Consider the following 8,104-nt stretch of genomic DNA (forward strand, 5'->3'; position numbering starts at 1 on the left):
AAAAGTCTACTGGTCCAGTAGACATATGTCTATAGACTGTCTATAGACATTCCATAGGTGTGTGGCCTGGCAGTGCTATAGACCTTTGTCTATAGACAGTCTATAGACCTCTGTCTACTAAACTATTAGTAGACCATTATCTATAAACTGCCTATAGACAGTCTACAACCACTGAAAAAAGTCACCAGAGTTCACAAATGACACAATCAATATACTTACAAATTTAGTTTTATTTCCAAGCTATCCAGGCCGGGAATATGCAATACATGGACCATAAGAATGCACAATAACATAAATGTTGAAAGTAACAGTCCCGCTAGTTTCCTCAGAAGCATTCTTGCGGCCTGTTGTCTGCAGTCAATCATCCGGGCATGTTCACCTGTACAGCACAAAGGAAAAAAATAACAGAGGAACTGAAAAAAAAAAAATTCCCATACCATCTCTACGCATGTGCTTTACAATGAAAGGCATATCCTGGCTATGCCATTCTAGAAAGGCAATCTTGATCTTTTGGTTTGGTTTTATGGGGTTCAAAGACCCAAGGCTACACAGGCTACAAGACGCTGAAGTGAAAGGCTGCGGAATAATTTCGGCCAACTCTGCAGACTAAACAAGCCTTTAGCATTTTGCCTCTATTAAAATGCGACCGCATAGGCCGGAATCGAACCTGCATCTTTCAGGTCGCCAGACGAACATGATAGCCACTGAGCTATCACGCCGGCGCAATCATTTCAGTAAATACACGACAGATTATAAGTGTCTTCATAAAACATTGTAACAAACACCCGTAATCCCTGGAGCACTCTACTCTGAATCCAGTACTGATACTGATTTCTGTATGGCAATCCTTTTACATTATTTGTAACAGAATACATTGAACAATTGTGCCACATATCTGCATTGACTCGCAAGGAGGTGTTAAGAATGCCACCTCCATAAAATACAGATTCAGCGCACCTTACACAGGGATCCAAAAAGAAGAATATTGCAGCATTTATTCTTATAACCGCTATAGAAGAAGCGCTTCAAAATACCCTGCGTGAAGCCTGGTATACCCGGCCAAATTTTTAACTGGCTCTGGTGTTGCATCGCTAAATGCACCTTGTAAAAAAGGTGCCTTTTAGCTACACTGCTGGCATATTCATGCTGTAATTTGACGAGTGAAATGTCATTTCGTGGTTCCTTTTTGTTCATATATTTTTGAGTGCAGCACTTGCGTGTTTAGATGAACGTTATCAGAAATATTCGTCTGCCACTACAACAGCTGAAACAAGCGGCAGACGCAGCAATGAATCTGGTCCATATGGCCTCATCCTCTGGGTAAACTACCACTCCTTTCATGGCGGACAAGTCGTTTACCTAGAGTAAGTGCAAATGCGCCACCAGAACCATTGGTGCGTATTCCGCTTGTTTCGGCTGTTCGTAGCAGCAGACGATGAATATTTCTGATAACTTTGATCGAAACACGCAAGTACTCCACTCAAACGTTACATTAACAAAAAGAAACTATGAAATGCCATCTCACGTGTCAAATTACAATATGAATATGCCAGCAGTGTAGCCAAAAGGCACCTTTTTTACAAGGTTCATTTATCGATGCAACACCAGAGCCAGTTAAAGATTTGGCCGGGTGTACGTAAGTCGATACTGAAACGGGCACAAGCTATACAAAACCGGCAGGCAGAAGCGACCAGTTCACCACAGATTTGCGCCTATAACTTGAAGCACAAAGATGGAACAGCATACTCGTACATCTGCGCGTGCTCTTAGAAACAAGCGGGTTGCAGCGCTTCCATGCCGCGCTCGTTATTCAGAAAACCCATACTGCACACAGAGGCTGCAGCTGCGCCGTTTCAAAAGCAGTCGCGAGTTTAAGACAACAAATTACTGTCACGATAAAATACCGTCTGAAATTCAATTAGTCTTTCCTTCAAGTGCAGCCCCAACAGCGCCGTAAAGAGGTGTGTTTCTTGCATGGAGGTAGCCTAACCCAACGCTGCTAGAAAAATCAACGAAAGCATTGAACGAGCTCAAAGTACGAAGTATTTAAATGAAGCAATTAACGCTTTCAAGAGGTGCAGCTATAGTAACACGAGAGCTTAATTTAATTTTAGGCGCAAATAAGCGGCGAATTACATCGGCGCTTTCGTAAGTTAGCAGTCTGAAATCAGAAACACATACTTTGCCTCTCGCGCAAATGGTATTAGAGAAATCTGTGCACGCGTGAGCGGGATTCATGAACGAACCACTCGGAAAGAAATGTAAGCCACCTCTTGTCGAGCCGACCTTTACCCAGCTTTCAAAATGAAGTGCCCGCAGGCGAGCGGGGGCGGCCAACGGCTCTGATGACAGACATGGAGGAATCCGTATGTGTGCAACGACGGGGAGACGGGATGGAGCTCGTGGGTTCTTCGCGGTGTTTGAGCACGCCGGCCAATCGCGCGGGCAATGAATTTTATACCATCACACTAAAAGAATTCCTTTCGCGCTGCTTAACTACAACTTTGACAAACGTCTCGCGCTCCAGTCTGTAGCGTTACAAGACACCTTTGCTGAAACGTCGGCGCCCACGACGCGCACCGAGCGAACGTCCATATACGTAGGAAGGATATGCACACCTCAAAAAGAACAGCACTCCAAGGTCCAGACAAGCGATAACACAAAGATTAGAAAATAAATGTAATCTACCACAGAACGAGAGTGTATGTAAGTACGTTTTCGGAGTTGCAAATTAAATTGAGCTCACACGGCGCTAACTACCGCACAGTTCCATTTCGGCCGTCATTCACAGGCTAAACGACATTTCTGGCCGCGCGTCTACCTTGAAACACGAAAACTCTAGTAGACAGCTCGCGAGGAGCGGCTTATCAATGGCATCGCACAGACTGCCTTTCCGCGCGTTAGTAAAGACAGCGGCACAGAGATAAGCGGCATTAGTCGAGAACCCGATGGCTTCCGCCTTAGAAACGAAGATAGGACGTTTGTCACTGCGCACATAATCTGTTCTGCACACACAGCTCTGCTTAGAGTGGTTTAGGAGACCAAATGAATAAAATATAAACGTATAGACTTACCGTAAGCGGACGATGCAGCTGGATTTTGAAGAAAACGTAATCCGCGAAAAAAACGCCGACTCCACCGATGCAGCCACGCACAGGGTTGTTTGCAGCCCGAATGATTTTCCGCCGTCTCGTGGTAAAACGGTAAAACGTGAAACAGAAACCCATTTCACGGTCGTATCTTTATCGCTCGCACTCTTTCCGTGTGGAGCTTGATCTGATATCCAAGACCACAGAAGGTAACTGGTTTATAAGCGTGAATTCTTCGCATACCCTCTAAAAACCTTATTGTTTTCGTGAAAAGAGAACCGAAATCTAACTGCTTGACTGTATACGCGCCGCATCTCCCACCGAATAGTATGTGGTACAATTCTCAAATAATAATTATAATGTTGCATAGCATAACGTCTTTTTTGCGTGTGTTCGTGTTTAGAAAACTGATATGCTCGACATCAGCGTGTCATCGGCTCCGAAGCAACAGGTGCAAGGGTAGGAACGAAAAAATACTGGCTTTCTGATTGTTGCGTCGGTGAACTTATTCACGTGAATACAAACTGCAAAGGTATAAATGGGAGATGTTAATCGCACAGAGGACCAGGCTCTTTGAGACTATTCTGAGGTGTTTCTAAGCGATGGGCGCTTCCTTGAATTCTCACACCCGTCTTTCACCCTTTATTTTTAGGACGTTTTAAAGAGAAATGTAGAAGCGTTGATGAAATGTGTCTGATTTCAGCGCGTTGGACAGTAACGATCGAAAGATGGAATGGAACTGTGTCGAGCGATTCCTTTAAGGGACAGCGTATTCATTCGATGTAGTACAGTTTGCGGCGCCATTACTTCAAGAACGGCTGCCTTTCCGCGGCTTACTTGTTAGCATTAAATATTTAACTGTATTGACAATATACGTCACGTTATAACGAAAAGGAGCTTGTCAAGGCTCCTGAAAATATACAGGTGGGTGTTGTAATGTCCTCACGCAATACTTTTTTAATTTCCGTAATAGCGAAGGAGGTGGAGGACTCCCGACATAGTTGCGGTCACCAGATGCAGGTCCCCGCAGCATGCAGTGCAAAAATAAATTGGCATTGTTCTATACTTAGTCGAAAGTCAGTGTATCGAACATTGTTAGATAAAATTAGGATTGTTATAGACTGGTCTATAGACAGCAGACTATCTCTAGTGTACAGTGCATAGACGAAAGGAAATTGAGGTATTTGTAGACTGTAGTCTATAGAGAGTCTATAGACCGACTATAGACGAAAGGAAATTGAAGCAGCTATAGACCGTAGTCTATAGAGAGTCTATAGACCGTCTACAGACGAAAGCAAATTGAGGCTATAGACCTTAGTCAATAGACAGTCTATAGACCATCTATAGACGAAAGAAAATTGAGCCAGCTATAGACTTTAGTCTATAGAACGTCTATAGACAAAAAGAAATTGAGGCAACTACAGACCTTGGTCTATAGAGAGTCTATAGGCCGTCTATAGACAAAAGGAGATTGTGACAGCTATAGACCTTAGTCTATATCGAGTCTATAGGCCGTCTATAGACAAAAGGAAATTGAAGCAATTATAGACTTTAGTCTATAGAGAGTCTATAGACAAAAGGAAATTGAGGCAGCTATAGACCTTAGTCTATAGATAGTCTATAGACCGTCTATAGACAAAAGGAAATTGAGGTAGTTATAGACTTAAGTCTATAGAGAATCTATAGACCGTCTATAGACTAAAGGAAATTGAGGCTGCTATAGACTTTAGTCTATAGAGAGTCTATAGATAGTCTATGGACAAAAGGAAATTGAGACAGCTATAGACTTTAGTCTATAGATTTTCTATAGACTGTCTATAGACAAAAGTAAAAGTCTATAGGATGTCTATAGAGTCTATAAAAAGTCTATAGAAAGTCTATAGACCATTTTTATAAGGGAGGGCCACGCTGGTCGGGCAAACAGCGTGGCGAGCGCCACCGCGCGGCAGGAAACGGAAAGGCGACAATCCGTGCACCGCAGCTTTCAAATTGAAAGGGATCTAAAAAACGTTGGGAATTGTTGCGTATAAGTGTTGGGAGGGAAGTAACTTCGTCGGAGTCTAAAGATGATTAGCAACAGAAAACGAATCATGCATGCGCACTGACAGGCTAATGTACGCGAGACCCATATAGTCACGTTGTAGTGACGGCAGTCCAGCGGCCAGTAGGACACAAACAGAACCTGGAAGTGAAGCTCATTGTTTGGGCTGACTTGCGCCCGCACAAGAACTGAATCACTCGGCAGTGGCGTGGAAATAGAAGTTTATTTTTTTCTAAACGAACAAAAATACAAATAAAAACTGCTGAACTCAATGCTCTGATCAGTCAAGCACATGCGCAGTGACGCAGCACTGAGCACGTCAATAAGGCAGTAAGAAAGCCGACACTCGACCGCCGCGCAAGACGATGAAATATGTCGACCATTTGCGCAAGAACTCAGCCTCATTCTTTGACAGTGCGTCCACGCATGCTTGCTCAAAGAGGCGCGTGCGTAGGCGATGCAACATTGGAAACATTGCTCTTTGCGGACGCCCATTTAAGGAAGCCGCTCCACGCTGCCGCCACAAAACGAACATGCCGACACACAAGAGCATATTTGTGAACAGTTCGCGTGAACTAGTGCGCGCTTCGAGGCGGGTTATAAACATCCGTGACACTAGTACCCAAAAGGTGCGCGCCACTACACAGTCGAACATAGCGTGCCGCAACGTTTCTAAAAGACCGCATTGCGGGCACAGGCGGAGGGCGCCACGCCCCACGCCGCAAGGCGGTCTCTTGTGGGCAGGACCCGCCAGCCTCGCAGCCAGTCGAAGTCCGTGACATCGGCAGGAAGCGCAGCTGAGGTCAGTTGGCGCCAGCGTGCCCGTCTCGTTTTCTGGAGTTGTTCGCGGGTCAGCTCAGCGACCGTTAGTGCTTCAAACATCCTGGAGGGCGGGGTTTCATCAACATCCAGATCGGGCACGCTGGCAGACAGCGACGCCAGTGTGCGACGCACGTTAACGAAAAATGCCGGCGGCTGCTCGGCTGTAGTGCCAACCACGTGTTGTGTAAAAAACACATTACGCGCTGTACCCAGAAAGTATGCGATGAGTGTTCTCCCCGGGGTAGTCTGGGTTGCGCACAAGATCGCGTACTCCTTGCAAGGCGAGCACATTGCACATGGTGCGGATGCAAGATATACCAAACCCACCCATGTACGATGGAAGGCGCATGAACATTCGTGACACAAGTTCGGTTTTGCCCGCCCAAACGAAAGAGCCACAGGCCGAGGTTAGCCTGCGAGCAAACGCGCGCGGTGGGTTTGCGATGCGGGCGACAAAAAAACATGCGGCTAGGATTGTAGACTTAACTATATAGCAGCGCTCTGCCATTGAAAGGCGGTAAGTTGACGCCAACGAGAGGCGTTTCTCAGCGTTCGTGCGGAGGTTAGTCCAGGTTTCGCGGGCTACTTCTCCGCTGGCGAGGAATACTACTCCCAGGACATTCACTCCCTGCACCCACTCCACCTCACCCGCAAGGTTCGGTGTGAAGGTGCCAAACCTTAGTGCCTTGCTTTTTCCTCCTATTCAATAGGGCTCCCGATATCTCGCTGTACTCGAGAAACAGCCGCGAAAAAGCGGCGTAGCTATCCTCGTCCTTGAGGAAAAGCGACACGTCATCGGCGTAGGCCGATACCTTGATTTGGCCCTGGCCAGGCAGAGGGAAGCCGCGTATGGATGGGCTGTCGTTAATGCGCCGGATGAGTGGATCCAGGCATAACACGAAGAATGTTGGGGAGAGAGGGCATCCTTGCCTTATGCCCCTGGTGACTGAGAAGGGAGCGCTCTGGTGGCCGTTTACGGAGAGACGAGCATTCAGGTCTGCGTTAAGTAAGCGCAGCCTGCTGAGAATTTGCGGAGGGAATCCGAAGGCTTCAAGGACTCCGAACAGATACGAGTGTTCCACCCGATCGAATGCTTTCGCCTGGTCTAGTGAAACAAAGCACCCGCTGAAACACGTCGTGCTGGCAAATGTGAACAGGTCTCTAGTGAGTGCCAATGCATCAAGCACAGAGCGGTCAGGGACGCTGCTGGTTTGAGCCCGGTGGATTAGGTGAGGTAGGATCGTCCGCATTCTTGTGTTCAGTAAAGATGTGACTATTTTGTAATCTGCGTTTAAGAGGCTTATGGGCCGCCATGCTTGCGGGTCGGAGGGGTCACCGCCCGCTTTCGGAATGAGTATGATGCGACATTCGCGGAAAGAGTTTGGACGTAACCCATCCGCGAGGAAGCCGTTGAACATCTTCAGGAGCGCTCCTTGGATCTCGTAAAAAAAGTTTGAATAAAAACTTGTTGGAATGCCGTCTGGACCGGGGGCAGAGGCTGCATTCATACTCTGCAGGATGGCGTGCAGCTCTTGACTTGTGGCTGGTGCGCAAAGGTTTTCATGCAACTCTTCAGCTACTCGTGGCAAGTTTCCAAAAAAACTTTGTAGAAGCCCGTCATAACCATCTTGAAGATGTAGCCAACTGTCCGTAGAGAACAGGTTCGAAAAGTGGCTTGCGAAGATCGTGCAGATATCGGCCGTGGTTTTGCTTTGGGTGCCGTCTGGGAGTGTCACGAAAGGCACAGTAGGGGGAGCGAATTCCTCTGCCGTGCCTGCGCGTACGTGTCGTAGCACAGCCGGGTCTGATATCGGCCGCCCGAGCTGGTGTGCACGACTAGCTGCCCGTGATGACTGGCAGAGCAACACATGGTAACGTGCTTTAAGTAGACTCAGGTAATCGCTCTTGGCAAAGGTTAAGGGTGCTCCCCTTTGCACTATACGGATGCGCTTGAGGGTGTCATTCAGTGCATTAGTTACCCGGCGTCTGCGGTCTTGACCGGCCGCCACCAGAGTTGCCTGCCAACGAGCCTTGAGTGTGTCCCATGAATCAGTCACAACGAAGCTCTTGCACGATGCTGCCAACGCCGTACGCAGTGACGCCATGCTTTCCGGGTCCGCCAGTAGACTCGTGTCCATGCGCCACTTAACAG

The 8,104-nt window shown here is 47.3% G+C and overlaps 1 long non-coding RNA gene across 1 annotated transcript; it reads right to left on the reverse strand.

Annotated features, from left to right (window-relative positions):
• Nucleotides 1-212: 212 nt before the first annotated feature.
• Nucleotides 213-3,716, reverse strand: LOC149324774 (uncharacterized). Its single transcript, XR_016286705.1, has 2 exons — nucleotides 3,075-3,716; nucleotides 213-379 (listed from the first exon to the last, which is right to left on the reverse strand). It is a non-coding gene; the product is annotated as an uncharacterized LOC149324774 (long non-coding RNA).
• Nucleotides 3,717-8,104: the final 4,388 nt, after the last annotated feature.

The sequence above is a fragment of the Amblyomma mixtum genome, unplaced genomic scaffold, assembly GCF_055824585.1.
Source record: "Amblyomma mixtum isolate Tamu unplaced genomic scaffold, ASM5582458v1 scaffold_18, whole genome shotgun sequence".
Lineage (NCBI taxonomy): Eukaryota > Metazoa > Arthropoda > Arachnida > Ixodida > Ixodidae > Amblyomma > Amblyomma mixtum.